Source organism: Coffea arabica, chromosome 6c (assembly GCF_036785885.1).
Source record: "Coffea arabica cultivar ET-39 chromosome 6c, Coffea Arabica ET-39 HiFi, whole genome shotgun sequence".
NCBI lineage: Eukaryota > Viridiplantae > Streptophyta > Magnoliopsida > Gentianales > Rubiaceae > Coffea > Coffea arabica.
This window is the reverse complement of record NC_092320.1, coordinates 36,791,580-36,810,922: the sequence shown is the minus strand read 5'-3', so window position 1 is coordinate 36,810,922 and position 19,343 is coordinate 36,791,580. Positions and strand designations below refer to the sequence as shown.

Sequence of the window (19,343 nt, the reverse complement as noted above, 5' to 3'; positions counted from 1 at the left end):
CTTAACTTTACACAAGTTACAAGTCTCGTTTCCTAGTCCTCGAGTATAAATTCGGGCAGCATGCCCTTTGTGTTTACCTAATTTTCCAGCCTTTTAGGCTTCATTGTTTTTCTCAAACACAACCCAACATCATACATATCAGCAATTTATGTCAAGAGCCGTTCCATAGGCTCACAATATCATAATAACAAGAATCGCATTAAGTACAAGTGCAGAAATTCAATTTAGTTCAAGACAGATTTGACGTACAAATGCGGAAATAACATATCCGAGGCTATGCTTATCGGATTAAATCGAAACCTACGCCGTTTCGAAGCTAAGACACAGAGATACAACATTGATGAAGGTCACTTAGTCCAGTTCCTAATGTAACTTAGTCAAATTCTCAAATTACTAAACCCGAAACCAATTCGTCGGCTGTTTAAATGCAGAACACTGTAATGGACATAACTCAGTGTACAAAAGTCCAATTCAGGTGTTCTTAGAGGAATTTTAAAGCTACTTCAGAACACTACAACTTTCATGTTTTGACCCAGAGCTAAATCAGAATGGATCCTGGTCAAAAAAATGCGATAAACTGAACTTAGCTGAAGAAACGGACTGCTGGGAAACAATTGAAACAGTAGGGGTATTTCGGACTTTGCATGACCTACGTTGCTCCGATTGAGCTGAAATTTTATAGGCACCTATAAAATACCATTCTCTACAACTTTCCTTCTTTGACCCAAGGCCAAATCAGCCTCTAACATACAGTTAAAATTTCGGACAGAAAGTTGGCAATAATTTTCCAGATTCTGAAATTTTCGGTTTCTAGTGAATCTTTCCTTAATTTCTTGGTCTAATCACTACCACAACACCTTATGAAACCTCAATTGCAACATATAAGCATCTTACAATAATTTGGGCAGAATTTCCCCAAGCCCTAGTTCATCAGATAAGAAAGGGGAAAACTACTAAAACATGTTAATCATCCATGATTTCACCGTAAAATCAAGTTACCAAGCTTAATTGAACAAGATTGAAACTAAAACTTGGAGAGATAAGCTCTCTTACCTTGGTTAAAGATCACTAAGGGCAGCCCCAAGCTTTCCCTTGCCAAACTTTCACCACCAAACACTATCTAACCCCTCAAAGACAAGATTAATCGGTTTAGTTCTTTGGATTCCTCACTTTGTAGCTTGAATCAAGAAGAAATGAAGAAAGCTCACTCTTGTTCTTCCCTCTCCCTCTCTCGGCTCCCTTGGCAGAAAATGAAGAGAAATGAAGCTGATTTTTGTCTTATAAGAAGTAAGAAGGTTAGAGTTAATTAAGACCACAATTTGGCTAACACTTGGACAATTCTTAGCCACTAATTTTTTCTCTTTCTTCCCCTTGCTTATAAGCCACAAATTTCGGTCCCCTTAGCTGTAATATAAGAAGATATTTTGGCTCAAATATCAATAAGCTTGTGGTGCAAGAAAGTGGTGGTCCAGTGGTGCGTTCAAATGGTAGTGCGCGGGACCCGTCGGTTCGCGCCGTTTTCCTTAAAAACACCCGCACTAGGGTTTTCACTTCCCATTCACTAACTTTATTTCATTTCTCCTAATCACATATTATTTCTCACTTAAAAGTCACTTTTATTCACCAAATTTAATCCTTGCTCCATACCGAAAATTCATCCGGCGAGAAAATCGAGAAAACCTAATTTTGCTCAATTTGAAACCGAAGTAAAAAATCCTATTTTCTAGGTTCATTGGCACTTATTATGGGTTGATTGAGTAGTATGGCCATTATAAAGTGGTATTTGTCAAAGAAAAGGGAATTTAAAGAAAAATATAAGGAATTTGCACGGCTTCTGGCCGGATTTTCCCACAAAACTCTATTCACCAGAAATTTTTCCCTTTTCTTCTGCCTCGCGGCGTCACGGAATTGGCCTTGGCTTAAAACATGAAATTTGTAGGTAATGACATTTTATAGGTGCCTGTAAAATTTCAGGTCAATCGGAGTAGCGTAGAGTGAGAAAAGTCGAATTTACCCTTGCTGTTCTGGTTTTGGCCGAATGTAAGAACTGCGATTGTAATTGGTTGTTTTGGTTGGGATTGCTTCTGAATTGGTTGTTATGGTCTTCTGATGAAATGTAGCCTTAAATCTTAGCTTTCATATGGCTTTGGAATGTAACATCCCGAATATTAGGAGGTTGGTTATGAGGAAATATTAAAGTGCATTTCTTTGGGTTTGATTTAAAACCTAGTTTTGTTTAAAAAAAAAGACTAGAAACCCTAATATTGTAGCCAAAAACCCTAGTTTACTTGTGACTAACCGGTTTTCCTAAATCTCTCACATTTTAATTGAAACCCTAATTTTAAATTACTGGAATTGGAAAATTCCTCACGTTTTCTTAAAAATTTCTTTTATTTGAAAATTATCAATTATTAAAACCATACTATCCAATTATTCCATGATAAGTGTAAATAAACCTAGAACATAAGGTTTTACACTTCGGTTTCAAGATTTGAGCAAAATTAGGGTTTTGCGATTTTTCCGCCGGATGAGTTTCCGGTACTGGCCGAGGAGCAATTTGACGATTAAAAGTGACTTTTAAGTGAGAAATAATATGTGACTAGTAGCAATGATATAAGGTTAGTGAATGGGAAGTAAAAACCCTAGTACGTGAGTTTTTAGGAAAAACGGCGCGAACCGGCGGGTCCCGCGCATTACCGATTGAACGCACCGCTTGACCACCATTTTTCTTACCCAACAAGTTTGTTGACTTTTGTACATAATATCTTCTTATATTGTAGCAGCCTTGACCAAAAATTAGTGGCCAAGAAAGGCAAGAAAGAAAGAGAAAAAAGAAAGGGTGGTGGTGGTGACACTTGTCACCACCTCATGGCTTCTTAACCAAGACCATTACTAACCATTTAACTCCAACACTTAGCAATTTCTTCTTCATTTCTGCTGGGCTGGCCGAGAACAACAAGGAGAGAAACTCCAAGGGAAAATCTTTCATTTCATCTCCAAATCCAACAAATAAGTGAGGAATCGAGCAAAGTAAACCGATTAAACTTGTTTTCTAGTGACTAGCTAGTGAGTTGTGGAGTGATTCTTGAGGGGGAGAGCTTGTGCTACTCTTGGTGACTTTTATTCAAGGTAAGAGAGTTTATCTCTCCAAGTTTTACTTCTAATCTGGTTATATTAAGCCTAGTAACTTGATTTTATGGTGAGATTATGGATGATGAGCATGTTTTAGTAGTTTTCCCCAATTTATTTGATGCACTAGGGCTTATGGAAATTCTGCCCAAATGGTTGTATGATGTTTATATGATGCAATTGAGGTTTCATATGGTGTTGTGGTAGTGATTGGACCAAGAAATTAAGGAAAGATTCACTAGAAACTCAAAATTTCCAAAATCTGAAAAATGGTCTTAACATTCTGTCCGAATTTTTATCTATATGTTAGAGGCTGTTTTTGTGACGACCCCACTTCTCCCAAGGGCGAACCCAAGGGTATCGGCGGGCCGCCTGCCTAGCTCGCGCCAGGACTCAAAACTTAAAGTTCGAAAGAGCACTAAATACAATATATACAACCCCAAAAGAGTTATAATTACATTCTCCAAAAGTATCGAGTCAAACCACCAAAACAAAAACAAACATCCTAACTGTTCAACTATTACAAGCCAATCTAACTATACTAGTATACGAGCCAAAAGTCCCCGCGTCGGCCCCTATTAAGGAAACAAAAGGAATGGGGTAAGCTATATGCTTAGTAAGTAAACAGGGGCGAAAGCATAAATTTCACGTAACAGTTACACAATAAGAGTAAAGCAAAAGCAGAAAAGTAACATCACATAATAAGGATACAGGTGGCTCCAAAGCCAACTCATGTGCCATGCGTGATCTCCTGCCGACACTCCGTCGACTGCAAATAATAGTCCGTAGAACTTCACTTGTACACCCACCGACACCTTATCACCCTCACTGGCCAGTCACCTCACAAACTTGCCCGGGCGAACGAAATCACAAACTTGAGCTTGAGTCACAAGCTCGGGTCACAAACTTGGTCACCTTCTCGGTGAACCGGATTCACAAAATTGGTTCATAACATGAACCTACAAACTTGGTGACCTCAGACTAAGTTGGACTGACTTCGACCAAGCCCTAACCGGCTCGAATAGTCCAACCAGGTCAAGAGTTCGCCCCAAACTCACAAACTTCACAAAATTATTCAAAATCACAAACTTTGCAAACTTCACAAACTTTATTCGAAAGTCGCCCCGAGCCACAAGCTCAAGGGTTTTGGTTCCAAAAGGTTCATATACATATGCCAAGTACAATTATACATTCAAATTAGGGTTTAGGTCGAGTGCGATAAAGTACACCCTCGCCTAAGTGCCCTTTTCACATATCTCAAACACATAGCAAAGAAAACACACCAAACCGGCCTGAATACTTACTCAAAATACCAAAAGTAGTACGAAAGCAAAATCGCTTCGCGCGTTCGCTAGTAGTGGGCCCCACCGGCTCCGCCTAGCTCACCGCTGTCTGAAATAGAAGATTTTATCACAAACGGCCACTAACATGCCCAAAACAAGCAAAACGGCAAAACAACACGCGCGCACGTAAATATGACAGACGGAAACGGAAACGGCAGATTTGACACTCGTTTCTAGTTTACTCATAAGTTGAGCTACGAATATTGGATTAAGGCGTATGAGACGCCATATCGAAGCTTAAAGGATGAACAACAACTGTTATGAAGACATCCAGAACTGAAACTAGAGGCTTTAGTCCCAAATGAACCAAACACAATCACTTACGAAATCTGGCCAATGCACAAATGGTCAGTTTTGAGTGCTAACTGTTTTCTATGCTACACGTGGTCAAAAGAGCTGAAAATTGGCAGTTAGATAGTTCATTCCAAATGGAACAACTTTCATGAAGGTCGGCAATCCAAATTCGGAACGGAAATTGGTCATCAGGACCAAAACAGATTTCTGGTCATTTTCACGGGCAGGCCTTGTTTGCTCGGCTATATCTCAGGTTTTATAAATCCGATTCATGAAATTCCAAGGGCGTTAGAAAGCTCTGATATAGGGTTATAAGTTTGGTGTTTTGGTCGGAAGCCCAAACAGCTTGTAACTCAGTCAAAGGTGAAGTCAAAGTTCCAGCCATAAACTTTCCAAAAACGTACCAGAATCACAAACCGTATTTGACCTCAATATGCGGTAATGGCACCAAATTCACTACGGTTATCGGATGGGGGTGTAAGACCCACCGTTTCGAAGCTAAGAAACAGGGGTACAACAATGTAGAAGGCCACTCAGTCCAAATCCTAGCACAACTAGGTCAAATATGCAAAATACGAAACCAGAATTACCAAAACAGGTTTGCAAAACACAGAAAACTGTAATCGGTATATCTCAGTCCATACAAGTCCAAATGCCGAAATTCCAAAGGCATATGTTAGCTAAGACATCTAGCTACATTTCATCAGAAGACACCAACTTCAAAATCCAAACCAATTCCAGTCAAAATGGCCAATTACCAGTACAGTTTTCGCATTCTGTCCAAAGCAGAACAGCTACAGTAATTTCGTCATATCTCATTCTACACTAAACCAAATGACCTGAAATTTTACAGGCACCTCAAACACATCAATACATACAACTTTCATGTTTTGAGCAAAGTCAAATTCGGCCTCTATCTATGACCCAAAATTTCGGACAGAATGTTCAACCAAGAACCCTAATTTTCCAGAAATTCTTCCAAATTCAAAATTGATTGCAATTTCCTATCAAATGCACCTACTAGAGCCAAAACCCCTTATTACCAACCATCAAAAACAACCACACCATCAAGATCATATGAAACCAGAAAATTCCAAAAAAATAAAAATAAAAACTCAACCAATCATTCCAAACCATGAAATAAACCACAATTTCTAACACAATAGCCACCATTAGGCATAAATTCAACATCATTAGATATAGGAGGGTGTTCATATACCACTTACCAAGTAACCAAGAGAGAGGAAGATGTTGGACACCTTAAGTCTTCAAACAAACTTCAATAGACCACTCACAAGCACCCAAAGGATAGATTTTATGGAGTAGAATCTAAGTTATGTGGTTGGTTTTGGAAGATTGAGTGAAATGGAAGCTTGAAAGTTGAAGAATTTCTTTCTTCTTGAGCTTGAGAGGTTCGGCCATCAAGAGGTGAAAAATGGTGATTTTTTTGTGAATTTTTGGAGATATTAACTAATTTTGGTCAAAAGTCAAAAATGTGAATAGTAAACCATAAAGTCCAACCAATCATATTGTGACACTTGTCACACTCATTAATGCATTCTTATCTTTCTTTTTCCCTCTCACATCAATCACTTCTCACTCTCTACTTATCTCTTAACACCCGATAAATTTTACACAGTATCCGGAATTTAACCTAATTGGCCGAATTTTTCCGAACTTTTCACACTAGTGGGTCCCACGTCCGATATACGTTCTTAATTTCTCAAAAACTAACTAATACTAGAAAAATCATCTAAAAACTATATTTACTCATAAAAATTATCTGGGGAATTTTCTAATAAAGAAAATGTAGGAAAAAAAACGGGTTTTCAATCTTAACCGGAACTTAGGGTTTAAATCTTAATTCCTACTTAGGGTTTTCGAAATACTCCCAAAACCAAACGTTACCGCCAAATTAATGAATATATCAACGTAGTACGAACTGGGGCCTCACAGTTTTGGCCTTAGGTCAAAGAATAAAAGTTGTAGAGAATGGAATTTTATAGGTGCCTACAAAATTTCACCTCAATCGGAGCAACGCAGAACGTGAAAAGTCCAAAATACCCCTACTGTTTTAAGAATTTCCCAGCAGTCCGTTTCTTCAGTTCAGTCCAGTTTATCACGATTTTTGACCAGGATCCATTCTGATTTAGCTCTGGGCCAAAACATAAAAGTTGTAGTGTTCTGAAGTAGCTTTAAAATGCCTCAAAGAAAACCTGATTCGGACTTGTGTACACTGAGTTATGTCCATTACAGTGTTCTGCGTTTAAACAGCCGGTAAATTGGTTTCTGGTTTAGTAATCTGAGATTTTGACTAAGTTACATTAGGAAATGGACTAAGTGACCTTCATGAATGTTGTAGCTTTGTGTCTTAGCTTCGAAATGGCACAGGTTTCGTCTTAATCCGATAAGCGTAGCCTTGGATATGTTATTTCCACATTGGTACGTCAGATCTGTCTTGTGCCACATTGAATTTTTGCACTTGTACTTGATGCGATTCTTGTTGTTATGATATTGTGAGCCTATGGAACGGCTCTTGGCCTGAATTGTTTTTATGTGTGATGTTGGGATGTTGTTTAAGAAAAATAATGAAGCCTAAATGGCTGGAAATTAGGTAAACACAAAGGGCATGCTGCCCGAATTTACACTCGAGGACTAGGAAACTATACTTGTAACGTGAGTAAGGGTTAAGTGATTATCACTCGAACTAGCGAGGACCTTGATGCTTTGTTATCAAGGGTTATATGTTAGGACTTGGCCGAACTTGTACCCTTGAGAAATGAAATCATGATTGTGGCGACCCCACTTCCCCCTAAGGCGAACCAGAGGGTTGGCGGGCCGTCTGCCTAGCTCTCGCCAGGACTCACGCAAGCAAGCTAGCAAAAATCCTTCCGAAGTATAACCTAATCTATTACAACATCGTTTCCCTCCAAATAGGCCAGTTTCTAGAATCACATTAATTTCAGAGATAACAATGCCTTAAGATAGCCAACGTCGATTCTTAAAATACCTTCCTGATTACAAACCAAGAAACAAGACATACAATTCAAATACGTTCGTACAAGCCACATACAAACCCAGGGTTTACACCTTTCCAACTTCAAGTGGCAACCCGAAAACAAAAGCTACATTGTTTAATTCAAACTACATGCTTAAAGTACAAGTAGATCTCAAGTCTTCCTCAGTTGTCAGAACCTGTAAAAGAAAACCACAACATGGGATGAGCTACACAGCCCAGTGAGGTTCCAAGACGCTCTAACAGTTCAAATAGGTCAAGTAAGTTATGCATATCGTATGCATGATTCTAGATTACACAATGGCATGTTACCATGAGGTGATAATCATTACAAGGGTAATTGCTACTTTGAAAACACATGTAGAACTAGTACTTTTGGAATGAATGGCCATATATAAATTTTCAGTCAAACAAATAGTGGCTCGTCCGACTAGAAGGACATTACAAGGATTGCTTCATCTCAGAGGTTAATGCTCATGAGGAGTCTTACCCGAGAATGCCAACTAGGAGAGCAATAATATTATTAATAGTAAAGCAAGCACGAAAGGATACGGTGTTCCAGTGGAACTTTGTCGGTCATCTGCACCTTATAACTCCCGGATCCCCACGGTTGACTGGCCATCACCTTATCCCTCCAGTGGTAATACTCGAGTATACCGAAACGGTTGTCCAGGGTTCCAACCTACCCGACCGAGCCCAGTCCTGGCTCGAGTAGGTCAGTAACCGAGGCGGGGCCCAAGTTCAGCTTATAGCTTACAACATGCACAGGTAACAAAGTAATTCGACAAAAGTAAAATTCATCATTTGAATAGGTCGAGGGAGGTAAAGTACACACTCGCCTAACAATGATGGATAACTTCATATGAGCATATAATTTATGATAATCAAGAAATCAGTAACCACATATATTAGAAAACGGTAAGTAAACACGGTAAACGATAAACGGTAAACGGTAAACGGTGGTAATTACGGTTAATTGGTAGACATATGTCATTTTAATAGGCCGCCATTGGCCGTTTTGCACTTTTACCACGTAAGAGTCGAGGAGACTCACCCCAACGAAGCAACCACATTTAGATTCACAGATTCATTAGTTATGGTAGTTGATTTACATGTCGAGGGATTCACCCAACGACGAAACTACATTTAGATTCACGGATTCATTAGAAAATATTTCACACACTTCACCACTCGAACGGCTAGTGTGATAAAGTACACACTGCGCACTTCGATGGATCGGAACTCATTTTCCAAATTGTCACATAACGAGTTACAAGAGCACTTTAACCGAATAAGCATAAAATAAGCAGGCTAAGCACATATTGAGTTTACAAGATTATTTGACAGGGTTAATCATTTAACCAATTCATGTCGATATGCAATGCATATATATATTTCTTAAATAGACACGAGTATGGTAAATACTTAACGATCATGAGATGAGCATGTCCTAGACTTACTCAATTACGTATTCCTATATGGAACACTCACCTAGTCAAACAAGCGCAATAGGTCTCAAACAAACGTTTTAGGCGTCCGTTCCGAGTTCCTCTTGGAGATCTCCTCGATTGCCTGAGCAAACAATAATTCAAGTACTACTCAAAATCGCTGCGAATTCTCTAGTTTTCGATGAAGATTGTACGCTAGTGCAATCTAAGAAATTAACGCGGAGACAAGCCTAAGAATTCATGTAACTCGAGGTTCAAAAGTGGGGTTTTAAAACACAAGACAAATCTAATTTCCATCTCTGGATTCAAATGTAAAACAATCAAATGATATTGAAAGAAATGAAGAGTTCGAAACCCCTTAGTTTCCTTTAAGTTAGAAAATTCCAGATTTAACAAGTAATCTTTGAAAAATCATATCTTACTCTCTACAAGCCCAACATTGGAAAACTTGGTACTATTGGAAACCTCTTTGAAAGTACTAAAAGTTCCTAGAATGTACTTTTCCATGATTCTAAATGGAAGATAGTCAAAAATGGGCTCAAAGTTACTGTTTTGGTTCATAAGGCAGATTTAAGTTGGTTTTTGGCTAACTTTGGAAATTCGGCAAAATTCACTTGTTTGGAACTAGCCTTTTAAATTTGATACTCTATTAGTGTTGTAATCCAAGAGTATAACAAAACAAACGGAATGAGAAATGGAGTTTTGAGTACTATGATATGGCAACTCAAAGTTACCAAAATTTCCTTGTGAAACATGGGTTTTTCAAACTCGAGTCATGAACTTTGGTAATTTATTTGACCCATGAAACGGCCTCAGAATAACACCATAATTAGCAGTATAATACTACCATATAAGGGTTGTCCCTCTACCAAATTTTGTAGAAAAATATGCACGGAAAGTTGGTGAACTAATTCACCAAAGTTTCAAAGTTTCCAAGGCAATTTGCCTTGTGAGCTTCGTTTTGCCGTTTTCAAAACGTTCAACCCAAAGGTTACCTCAACCATGGTCCATTTACATAGAAAAGGTTTAAGGGTCATCCCAGAACAACATTTGTGGTGATTAACACCAAGAGATTTAATTTGCAAGTCTACACCGAGCCTTGCGTCAAATCTGTCTAAAAATCAGGGTTTTCAAGGACAGAGCAGGTTTCCTATTTTGATCATAGATCACTCAAATTAACTCAGAATTGAGCATGGTTGGTGGCGTTGGAAAATACATTTGTAGGGCTATACTTTCACAGAAGAAGTCATTTTGAAATTCGGCATACAACTAGCTCGAATTCGAGCCACAAGTTGCAGCCTCAGCATTTCGTTCTTGTAAAACAGAGAAACAGAGTATTCAACTTTAAATGGTTGGTTCGGCTCACACACATGGAACCAGAACATACATTTTATACCGTTGGAAAGGCTGGGATGTCTAGTTTCAAATGCCGCTGACGGTACTTAATTTCGACATCGGAGTACAAATTTATAGCCGAAATACGAAAACTGGTCAAAGTATTACTGAAATAGTTCCAGATTTACTAGCTTTGCGAAATCATTTTATTTGACCAACCAAAACTCAATATTTTTCAATGAAACTTTGTACACCACATATTTAACATATAAACATAATATACAAGTCATGAAACTCTCAAAATTCTACAAAAAGAGGTGCGATTAACACAGGGCAAAACTGGACATTTTTAAACTATGCATCTCTTGGAGCCTAGACTAGCTAGGTATCATTAATCTATCTATTTAAACACTAAACTAGCATTATAATTATCATTAACCACAAAATCAACAACAACCCAAGATTGGGAGTTCATAGAGCCCACCATCAAAATTTTCCAACCATCATTTACCAAAGAAAAATTCCAGAACAATTGCAAAATTTCAGTTTCACTCCCTTGGCTTTCACAAAAATTTCCAGCAGCTAATTGGTCATAAACCCAACTTTTCCTTCGGTTAATTCATGGTATTAGGTGCTCAGAATTAACATGCAAATACTTAATTAGCTAATCAACATTTCTTGTTCAGAAATTAGATTCGGACAACAGTAACATTAATCCAAAAAAATTCCAGAAATTCCGTTTGCTACCTTCGGATGAACTTGCATGCGGACAGATTGCATTTTATTCTTATTTCTTCTTGCTTAACCGAATCAAGGAGCTGCATGTAAAGCTTAAACATCTTGTTCTTAGTTAGTTAATTATATTTATAAGCTGAGATTACTACAAGAAACAAGATTAGCGCTGCAATTCTGTTTTAGTTCTCGGCAAAACCCGTTGCCGACGCAATTCAGATTTTCTTTTCTTCTTAAACTCATCATCCGAGCCTAACTTCACATGCATGCTTATAATCAGCATTCTCTACCTAATATCAGCTAATCTGAGACCGAAAATTACCTCAGCTGGAGGCTCAACTCACACGACAAGCTGCTGCAAATTTTCTCCCTTTCTCTCGGCTCGCACACGGACTGGATGGTTGCAGCTGCTCTTGGTTGGGTGCAGTGGGTCACGGTTGGTGGAGGTGAATTGCAGCTGGTTAAAGTGAAGGTGGAGAGTGCAGCAGCAGCTCACGCACGGTCTCTCTCCTTTCACTCTAGCTTACGGCAGAATTGAAGATGGAAGCTTACTCTCTCGGACAGCACCAATTTTCTGATCGCATGACTTCCTTTCTTTTCTCTCTTCGATATTCACAAGGTGAAGAATGGAGTGGGTTGTTGTTGTGAGTTGAGGTGCGGTTGTGGAGAGATAGAGTGTTTGAGAGGATGGTTTGCTGAAATGGAGAAGTTGCGTGGTTGAGAGGAGCAAAGAAAATGACATCCGGCAGAGAATGGGATTGGGTGATCTAAAGGTTGGCCAATGGAGCTTCGGTGGTTGCATGGTAAATCCGAGATGGTTGCGGGCCAATTTGGTCTATTCACAAATCATTCGAATTTCCACTTAAACTCTCATTCATAAACTAACTCCGAGATTTTACTCCAAATAAAATTCGATAGCCTACTAGTGTACTAATCTCGCGAAAAAAAATTCAATTATCGAGATTTAACGTCCTAAGTATACTTGGTGTACTTGTAACGATTTTGTCTAAAATTTATCGATTGCACCTTAATACTAAGGTTCCTATTAACATTTAACATTCTTGCTTTATTAATTAAACTAATAAAATCAAGGGTGACCTTAATATATAACTCTAACATTCTTAATATTCATTTATCTTAATAGAAAACCAAGTGGTTTAATATTGTTGCTCCATAATATTATTTATCGCATAAAAAAATTGTTTAAGAAGGTAAAGATAGTTTTCTATTGGTTTCTAACTAACATGGAAAATCAACATTTAATCTTTGTACATGTTAGGCATCTACATGCTTCAAAACGAGTGTTTTTCCATGTTTATTTTATTATTTATTTTCATAACAATAATTCTAACTAGTACTAATATTTAATGGGGTAGGTGATACAAACTCCAAGGTATTACTAGTTTATTTGTTAACGTAAAGAAATAATTAAACATGTATTTTAATAAATAAAAGAAAGTGGATCATGTGTGAAATTTTAATTTAAGGAATAAAATTTTCAAGCTCTCACTCGAAATTCTTGCAGTTATCTTAGGTAAATCAGGATATTTCTAAATTCTCAATTTTTATATAACGATTCAATTAGGCTTTTAATTTAACCACTTATTCGTTATATGTAATTTTTCGAATCGATTATTAACTGCAGTCGCGTATTTACTATTTTCACTTAACGAGCCTACAGAAATTAAATTTCGAAACGAAACGCTTTAAAAATATAACTAAGCTATGGATATATTTAATTAAACCTAAAAATGTTAGAAAATAATAATCGGAGAGATCGGGTGAGTAAATACTTATTTGAGCCAGCAAAATAAATGAAGTAAGCAAAATTTTCGGGTTCTTACAACCTACCCTCCTTAAAGAGAATTTCGTCCTCGAAATTCATACCTTCTGGAATCTCGGATAACCCTGAACCGTGTGATCGGTTCCTCCTTCCATTGACTTGTCGAGGAACAGCTCCATTTCCCTGTTGAGCAGTAGTTTCTCGTGAATATCTCCTTGGACAGTCATGAACTTTATGGCTGGTACTTCCACAACCCATACACTTTCGTCCCTTTAGCCAACAGTTTTCTTCAGTGTGATTCGTCCTTCCACAATATCCACAAATTGGACGAGGTGTTGTGGCCTGACTTGCTTGCGAGATTTTCTTTAATCGTATCTGTCCTACTGAAGTCCCTTGCGACATAGTTCCTTTTGGTTCCTTTATCATGAGTGGTGCAGGAGGTAACAGTCCTACTCCATCCACTTCTTTTCTAACTTTGGGTGGTGGTTCATTTTCTCCTAGTGTACTGTCAGATGCATCTCTTTTCCTTGCTTGAAAAGCTCTCAGTTGAGATTTTGTGATTTCTACCCTTTGTGCTTTTTCGAGAGCGTCACTAAATGTTTCAACCTGTGCTGCGGCAAGGGCATCTTGGATTTCCAAATCTAATCCTTGAATAAACCGTCTTATTCTCTTTCTTTCAGTAGCCACCAATTCTGGGGCATATGTAGATAACTTCGTAAAGCGTGTTTCATACTCAGCTACACTTAAAGTTCCTTGACGAAGCTTTATGAAATCATCTTCTCTCTTTTCTTGGACTAGTGGTGGAAGAAATTTTCCATTAAATTCTAGGACAAAGTTCATCCAAGTTCTAGGAGTTTGTTCCCTTTCCCACTTATTTCTTATAACGTTCCACCATGCTCGAGCCGGTCCTTCAAGTTGGAACACAGCGAAATTTACTTCTCTCTCCTCGGAATAATCTAGTGCATCAAATATATTCCTTATATTTTTCAACCAATTTTCAGCTATATCGGGGTTTGGACCCCCAGAAAATTTAGGAGGGAAAAACTTTTGAAATCTCTCTAAAGCCCTATCCTCCCCTATTTCTTGGTTTCCAAGTTGGTTCACTTGTCCAATTCCCTGGCCTTGTTGGGGTACCAATCGCTCTAGTATGTCTGTCATGCGAGTCAAAACTAACCCAATTTGGTTTTCTACCCCAACCCTAGGTTCAGCGTTTCGGTCGGCGGTAGGTTCTTTATCTCCTCCTTGATTTTGAGGTCGTCTGGGTTGACGTCCACGTCGTCGTCTCCCAGCTTCCATTCTCACAACTAGTCTCTACAAGTATGTGCAAATGGCTCACTAAACTAAAAATTATCTATGCACGCGTATTTTTAACAATTTTCAAAATGAGCAAATAAACTATATCCACAGATAACATTTTCACAAATAGCACATTAACAGTTAACATAGAATTTAAACTAGTCTCAATTAAGTTGCATGCCATTACAAAATTAGGGCTAATCAAGTCATAATACAAGTTGAAATCAAAGGTCATTTATCCAAAGTTTAAAAATCTTTAGCAAGCCAGCCAATAACTAAAGTGCATTCATCTCCAAGAATAACCAACCTTGGGATTTCTAGTTAAAGCCTCAAGTACCATTTTCAAATTCAGGGAATATGTACAACTGGCTCACTTAAGCGTCAAGTGGGAACCAAGTCAATTCGCACTAGGACTGGCCATCTCCAGATGCAAATCAACTCAATCACCACCATTCCTCAAAGAAAATTTCACAAAATGTCTCAATCAAGCAATCGATCTAAGATTCTCATTCAATTTCATATATATACTTACGAAGATTACAAGCCTAGAGGATATCTCGAATCTTATAATTTACCCAATCAAATTCAATCTTATAGATATCAGCTAGTACCAATGTTCAAAAACTCAACTATCACTTTTCAAATCAAATCTCACACGATTCTCTCCAGTTTCTTACAATATAAGAAACCCTATTGTATAAACCCCCTTAAAAACAAACACTTCAATATTACTCAATCAATCATCAAGTATTAAGATCACATTCTACTTACTAAACAATCAAACTCCACAGTCCGGCATCTTATGCTTAAAGCCTAAGATACACTACAAAGATCTAGAGCCTAGGCTCTGATACCACCTGTGACAGTTCTCAGGGTCACATCACGGGGTACCTATCAGCTTGCCACCCGCACGCGGGCATCCCCTACGGAGAGTTTCGCTTCGTGACTCTTCACGAACGAGAGGCTCGGGGCTTTTCCAGACGAAGGACTTAAAGTCCCAACTGTCGGCATATGGCTCTGATACCACCTGTGGCGACCCCACTTCCCCCTAAGGCGAACCAGAGGGTTGGCGGGCCGTCTGCCTAGCTCTCGCCAGGACTCACGCAAGCAAGCTAGCAAAAATCCTTCCGAAGTATAACCTAATCTATTACAACATCGTTTCCCTCCAAATAGGCCAGTTTCTAGAATCACATTAATTTCAGAGATAACAATGCCTTAAGATAGCCAACGTCGATTCTTAAAATACCTTCCTGATTACAAACCAAGAAACAAGACATAGAATTCAAATACGTTCGTACAAGCCACATACAAACCCAGGGTTTACACCTTTCCAACTTCAAGTGGCAACCCGAAAACAAAAGCTACATTGTTTAATTCAAACTACATGCTTAAAGTACAAGTAGATCTCAAGTCTTCCTCAGTTGTCAGAACCTGTAAAAGAAAACCACAACATGGGATGAGCTACACAGCCCAGTGAGGTTCCAAGACGCTCTAACAGTTCAAATAGGTCAAGTAAGTTATGCATATCGTATGCATGATTCTAGATTACACAATGGCATGTTACCATGAGGTGATAATCATTACAAGGGTAATTGCTACTTTGAAAACACATGTAGAACTAGTACTTTTGGAATGAATGGCCATATATAAATTTTCAGTCAAACAAATAGTGGCTCGTCCGACTAGAAGGACATTACAAGGATTGCTTCATCTCAGAGGTTAATGCTCATGAGGAGTCTTACCCGAGAATGCCAACTAGGAGAGCAATAATATTATTAATAGTAAAGCAAGCACGAAAGGATACGGTGTTCCAGTGGAACTTTGTCGGTCATATGCACCTTATAACTCCCGGATCCCCACGGTTGACTGGCCATCACCTTATCCCTCCAGTGGTAATACTCGAGTATACCGAAACGGTTGTCCAGGGTTCCAACCTACCCGACCGAGCCCAGTCCTGGCTCGAGTAGGTCAGTAACCGAGGCGGGGCCCAAGTTCAGCTTATAGCTTACAACATGCACAGCTAACAAAGTAATTCGACAAAAGTAAAATTCATCATTTGAATAGGTCGAGGGAGGTAAAGTACACACTCGCCTAACAATGATGGATAACTTCATATGAGCATATAATTTATGATAATCAAGAAATCAGTAACCACATATATTAGAAAACGGTAAGTAAACACGGTAAACGATAAACGGTAAACGGTAAACGGTGGTAATTACGGTTAATTGGTAGACATATGTCATTTTAATAGGCCGCCATTGGCCGTTTTGCACTTTTACCACGTAAGAGTCGAGGAGACTCACCCCAACGAAGCAACCACATTTAGATTCACAGATTCATTAGTTATGGTAGTTGATTTACATGTCGAGGGATTCACCCAACGACGAAACTACATTTAGATTCACGGATTCATTAGAAAATATTTCACACACTTCACCACTCGAACGGCTAGTGTGATAAAGTACACACTGCGCACTTCGATGGATCGGAACTCATTTTCCAAATTGTCACATAACGAGTTACAAGAGCACTTTAACCGAATAAGCATAAAATAAGCAGGCTAAGCACATATTGAGTTTACAAGATTATTTGACAGGGTTAATCATTTAACCAATTCATGTCGATATGCAATGCATATATATATTTCTTAAATAGACACGAGTATGGTAAATACTTAACGATCATGAGATGAGCATGTCCTAGACTTACTCAATTACGTATTCCTATATGGAACACTCACCTAGTCAAACAAGCGCAATAGGTCTCAAACAAACGTTTTAGGCGTCCGTTCCGAGTTCCTCTTGGAGATCTCCTCGATTGCCTGAGCAAACAATAATTCAAGTACTACTCAAAATCGCTGCGAATTCTCTAGTTTTCGATGAAGATTGTACGCTAGTGCAATCTAAGAAATTAACGCGGAGACAAGCCTAAGAATTCATGTAACTCGAGGTTCAAAAGTGGGGTTTTAAAACACAAGACAAATCTAATTTCCATCTCTGGATTCAAATGTAAAACAATCAAATGATATTGAAAGAAATGAAGAGTTCGAAACCCCTTAGTTTCCTTTAAGTTAGAAAATTCCAGATTTAACAAGTAATCTTTGAAAAATCATATCTTACTCTCTACAAGCCCAACATTGGAAAACTTGGTACTATTGGAAACCTCTTTGAAAGTACTAAAAGTTCCTAGAATGTACTTTTCCATGATTCTAAATGGAAGATAGTCAAAAATGGGCTCAAAGTTACTGTTTTGGTTCATAAGGCAGATTTAAGTTGGTTTTTGGCTAACTTTGGAAATTCGGCAAAATTCACTTGTTTGGAACTAGCCTTTTAAATTTGATACTCTATTAGTGTTATAATCCAAGAGTATAACAAAACAAACGGAATGAGAAATGGAGTTTTGAGTACTATGATATGGCAACTCAAAGTTACCAAAATTTCCTTGTGAAACATGGGTTTTTCAAACTCGAGTCATGAACTTTGGTAATTTATTTGACCCATGAAACGGCCTCAGAATAACACCATAATTAGCAGTATAATACTACCATATAAGGGTTGTCCCTCTACCAAATTTTGTAGAAAAATATGCACGGAAAGTTGGTGAACTAATTCACCAAAGTTTCAAAGTTTCCAAGGCAATTTGCCTTGTGAGCTTCGTTTTGCCGTTTTCAAAACGTTCAACCCAAAGGTTACCTCAACCATGGTCCATTTACATAGAAAAGGTTTAAGGGTCATCCCAGAACAACATTTGTGGTGATTAACACCAAGAGATTTAATTTGCAAGTCTACACCGAGCCTTGCGTCAAATCTGTCTAAAAATCAGGGTTTTCAAGGACAGAGCAGGTTTCCTATTTTGATCATAGATCACTCAAATTAACTCAGAATTGAGCATGGTTGGTGGCGTTGGAAAATACATTTGTAGGGCTATACTTTCACAGAAGAAGTCATTTTGAAATTCGGCATACAACTAGCTCGAATTCGAGCCACAAGTTGCAGCCTCAGCATTTCGTTCTTGTAAAACAGAGAAACAGAGTATTCAACTTTAAATGGTTGGTTCGGCTCACACACATGGAACCAGAACATACATTTTATACCGTTGGAAAGGCTGGGATGTCTAGTTTCAAATGCCACTGACGGTACTTAATTTCGACATCGGAGTACAAATTTATAGCCGAAATACGAAAACTGGTCAAAGTATTACTGAAATAGTTCCAGATTTACTAGCTTTGCGAAATCATTTTATTTGACCAACCAAAACTCAATATTTTTCAATGAAACTTTGTACACCACATATTTAACATATAAACATAATATACAAGTCATGAAACTCTCAAAATTCTACAAAAAGAGGTGCGATTAACACAGGGCAAAACTGGACATTTTTAAACTATGCATCTCTTGGAGCCTAGACTAGCTAGGTATCATTAATCTATCTATTTAAACACTAAACTAGCATTATAATTATCATTAACCACAAAATCAACAACAACCCAAGATTGGGAGTTCATAGAGCCCACCATCAAAATTTTCCAACCATCATTTACCAAAGAAAAATTCCAGAACAATTGCAAAATTTCAGTTTCACTCCCTTGGCTTTCACAAAAATTTCCAGCAGCTAATTGGTCATAAACCCAACTTTTCCTTCGGTTAATTCATGGTATTAGGTGCTCAGAATTAACATGCAAATACTTAATTAGCTAATCAACATTTCTTGTTCAGAAATTAGATTCGGACAACAGTAACATTAATCCAAAAAAATTCCAGAAATTCCGTTTGCTACCTTCGGATGAACTTGCATGCGGACAGATTGCATTTTATTCTTATTTCTTCTTGCTTAACCGAATCAAGGAGCTGCATGTAAAGCTTAAACATCTTGTTCTTAGTTAGTTAATTATATTTATAAGCTGAGATTACTACAAGAAACAAGATTAGCGCTGCAATTCTGTTTTAGTTCTCGGCAAAACC

General features: G+C 38.1%; 1 long non-coding RNA gene across 1 annotated transcript; it reads right to left on the bottom strand.

The window, feature by feature from the left end:
- Nucleotides 1-7,726: 7,726 nt before the first annotated feature.
- LOC140008051 (uncharacterized) lies at nt 7,727-9,335 on the bottom strand. Its single transcript, XR_011815466.1, has 2 exons — nt 9,274-9,335; nt 7,727-7,961 (listed from the first exon to the last, which is right to left on the bottom strand). It is a non-coding gene; the product is annotated as an uncharacterized lncRNA (long non-coding RNA).
- Between the last annotated feature and the right edge of the window lie 10,008 nt (nt 9,336-19,343).